The sequence below is a fragment of the Galeopterus variegatus genome, unplaced genomic scaffold, assembly GCF_000696425.1.
Source record: "Galeopterus variegatus unplaced genomic scaffold, G_variegatus-3.0.2 Scaffold1294, whole genome shotgun sequence".
Taxonomy (NCBI): domain Eukaryota; kingdom Metazoa; phylum Chordata; class Mammalia; order Dermoptera; family Cynocephalidae; genus Galeopterus; species Galeopterus variegatus.
Window position 1 is genome coordinate 307,071 of NW_007727405.1, and position 4,380 is coordinate 311,450.

Here is a 4,380-nt window from a genome sequence, read left to right on the forward strand (position 1 = left end):
ACCTTCTTAGCTTCACATCTTTATAACACAAGCTGCCATATTAGAGAAGCCCATGTGGCAAGGAACTCCATACCACAGCCAGTAAGGAAGTGAATACCTTCTAACAACCACATGAGTGAACTTAGAAGCAGATCTTTCCTATTATGGACTGAATTGTGTCACCCCAAATGTTTAATGTGTTGGAGACCTGGTCCCCACCGTGACAGTGTAAAGAGGGTGGGAAATTCTATTGTGGTAGTTGAAACACATGGCCTTGGAGAAGTGATTAGATTGTGAGGACTGCTCCCTCGTGAAAGGACTGATCCATTCTTGGAATAGTAGGCATGGTTCTGGGGGCTTTAAAGGAGAACGCATGAGGAACTCTCTCTCTCTGCTCTGCCATTTTCTGCCATATGAGACCCTCTGCATTTCTGTAAAGCCACCACTAAAGAAGACTTTCTCCAGATGTGCTCTCCAGACTTTGAATTTCCCAGCCTCTGAAACTGTCATCAATAAATTTCATTTTCTTGCAAATTACCCAGGTCTGTGTATTTTGTTATAAGCAACAGAAACAGACTAATACACTTCCTTATTTGAGTATTGAGATGGCAACTCTCAAGCCTGTGAGAGACTCTGAAGCAGAGGGTCACGCCTAAATTCCTGATCCACATAAACTGTGAAATAATAAATGTTCTTGCTTTACACCTCTAAGTTTGGGGATACTTTGTTATGCAACAATGTATAACTAGTACACTATTAACTTAAAAACTCTCCAAACATTTACCATCTACATTTGTCTCAAGAAGGGTTAAAACATATTATTTGTTTTCTTTTTACAAAATTTTTATTAGTATAGTCATTATTACAAATCATAATTGTTCTTTATGCCCCTTATCTGACCAATCGCTCCCCAACTTCCCACCCTCCCCCACATCTTTGGTATCCTTAGGTTTTTTTATCCCCTTCTGAAAGTTCAATGTAATATTATGGTCTTTCTTTCTTTCCCTTCCTTCTTTCCTTTCTTTCCTTCTTTCTTTCTTTCCTTCCTTCCTCCCTCCTTCCTTCCTTCCTTCTAAGCACTTCTTTCTTATGAGGACATGTATTTTTCTTTATGTGTCTGGCTTATTTCACTTAAGATAATTTTCTCCAAGTTCATTCATGTTGTTGCAAATGGCAGGATTTCATACTTTTTATGGCTGAGTTGTATTCCATTGTGTATATATACCACATTTTCCTTATCCAGTTGTCCATTGATGGACATTTAGGTTGGTTCCATATTTCAGCTATTGTAAACAGAGCTGCGATGAACATGGGTGATGGAATTTGGATGTACTGCCCTCCCAGAATTCATGTGGAAATGTGATTCCCAGTGTTGCAGTGTTGGAAACTGTTTGAGTCATGGGGGCAGATCCTGCACAAATGGATTAATGCTCTTCCTGGGGGGTGGGGGTAGTGAGTGAGTTCTCACTCTATTAGTTCCCACAAGAGCTGGTTATTTAAAAGACCCTGGCACCTCCCCTCTCTCTCTCTTGCTTCCTCTCATTCTGTGATCTGCTTATACCTGCTGGCTGCCTGCCACTTTCCACCATGAGTAGAAGCAGCCTGAGGCCCATACCAGATGCAGCTGTCCCAGAATTGTGAGCCAAATAAATCTCTTTTCTTTATAAATTACCCAGTCTCAGGTATTCTGTTACAGCAAAACAAAATGGACTAATACAATAGGAGTGCAGGTATCCCTTCAACATGATGATTTCCATTCCTTTGGATATATACCCAGTAGTGGGATTGCTGGATCACATAATATTTAAAAGTGCAGTCTTTGGAGCCACACTTCCTAGGTTCAAAGACATCTCGGACTGTTCCCAGCTGTGTGAGCTTGGGCAAGTTATATAACCACTCTGCACCTAAATTTTCCCAACTGAATATGAAAATAATATTAGAACTATATCTGAGTGTTACTTTGAGGAACAAAGAAGTTAATTCAAGTAAAACACCTAAAGCAATATCTTACATATAGTAATCTCTCAATAAATGTTAGTTCCTATTTTTAGTTTTATTTAATGTACCACTAGTAATATATTTCTTTTTTTTTAAAAAAAAAAGATATGAAATGAAGAACTACAAAAGACCACAGCTAAGACCACTCCAGGAGAATTGAAAGAGCATGAATAACATTTAAAATATAAAGAAATAGCATGAAAAATAAACAAATATAATCATAGTTTACTATATCATTACATTTTGCTCACTGGGTGAAGATTTTTTTCATCATGAAAAGACAACAACATGAAGAACAGCAGTTATTTTGGAATCAGAAAACTTTGGATTGCATTCAAGTAGGATGAAAAATCATAAGAATATCTATTTTAAGTAGCTTTCATGAAGAAATTATATCTGGTATTGCTATCTTCAAAGCCAGACTGTAAACTCCGTGAAGAGAGGTAATGTTTGTTTTACTCACCTCTATATATACTCTTAGTGTCTGGCATACAAAAGGCACTTGGAACATTTGTTAAATTAATATTAACTGAGCATGATTTATGCACTGTGAATGATGTCAGTGACAGCCATTATCATTAATTATAACAAATATATTAGTTATCTATTGCTGTGTTACAAATTACCCCAAAACTTGGTAAGGTTAGACAACAATTATTTATTATTTCACAGTTTTTGTGGGTCAGTAATTTGGGCATCGCTTAGCTGGATGCCTCTACCTCAAATTCTCTCACTAGCTGTAGTCAAGGTGTTACCTGGGGCTGCAGTCTCATCTGGAGGCTTGGCTAGGGAGGATCTACTTTCAAGATCAATCTCTTGGTTGCTGGCAGGATTCAGTTCCTTGTGGACTGTTGGAATGAGGGCTTCATTTCTTCACTCATTGTTAACTAGAGGCTTTTCTTTGTCCCCTGCCACATGGTCCTCTATATAAGGCAGCTCACAATGTAGCAACTGGCTTCTATCAGAGAGAGCAAGAGAGATGAGCAAAGTAGAAATTAGTGTTGGTTCATAACTAAATCTCAAAGTGACATTTTAGCTTGATTCTGTTTGTAAGAAACAAGTTACCAGTTCAACCAACACCCAAGGGGAGGGAATTACATACAGACATGAACACCAGGAAGCAAAAATCACCGGGAGGTATCTTAACACCTGCTTACCACAATATTTGATGAATGTTTACATCCCTAATACAATTACAGTCATGAAAACAGTTTCTTTATCATGAGGTTATCTTGTCTCAGCACCATTTTGTATATGAAAAACATTTCAGTTATGTATAACAAAGTTTCATATAACATATAAGACAGAATTAAATGCTATTTCATGGTACCATGTCATCTACTGTCCCACCTGAGTCCACTTGAGAATATCTATAACATTCCATGCCACACACAGTATTGAAAATATGGATTGAGATGTGTTGAGAAAGAAACATTGGTTTTACTTGCTGTTTTTTTAAATTAAATAGGCTACAAACTACTAGTCTAAGAATATTTCTTACCATTATTCCTACTGAGTTAATGTTTAACATATTAATCTACAACTTACAGGTGTGTAATAAATGCATGTATGTTAACTGATCATGATCAGGTATTCAGCATTTTCATAATGTTGCCTCCCACAGTGTGTGTTTTACCAAAGTAAATAAAATAGCCTAAGTTAAGGATTTGGAGAATGGAAGAGTAGGAAACTCAAATCCTAATATAATTCTCACTTTCTTCAGCTATTTATTATTTATCGAAATTAGTGAAGTACCTACTGCCATTTTTAGTAAAAAACTTCTATGCTCTAGTGTGCAATCTGTGTGCAAATACTGATTTTTTGGAAAAATTCAGTAATTCAACAAATATTTAATTTGTGCCACTGAAGTGCAATGCACCCCTTTCTAGACATTTGCAATACAGCAGATAACATGATAAACATGTCCCTTTCCCTTTGTATACTAATGGGAGAGACAGATATCAAACAATTAATCGTATCAAATAGTACTAAGTGGCATGAAGAAAAAGCACAAGGTATAAGTCAGTTCAAGCTTTCATAACAAAATTCCATAGACTGAGTAGCTTAAGCAACAGATATTTATTTTTTCATGGTTATGGTGTCTGGAAGTCCAAGATCAGGGTGCCAGCACCATCAGGCTCTGGTGAGGTTTCTCTTCCTGGCTTACAGAAGCCACCTTCATGCTGTGTCTTCATAAGGCAGAGACAGAGAGAGAAAGATCACTCTCTCTTTGTCTTCTTAAAAGGCTGCTTGCTAATCCTATCAAATTAAAACCTACCCTCATTTAGCCATAATTACCTCCTAAATTCCTTCTCCATATACAGTCATATTGGGAGTTAGAGCTTCGGCATACATATTTTGGGGGTACACAATGCAGTTCATAGCAGGTGCCATGAAAGCAAG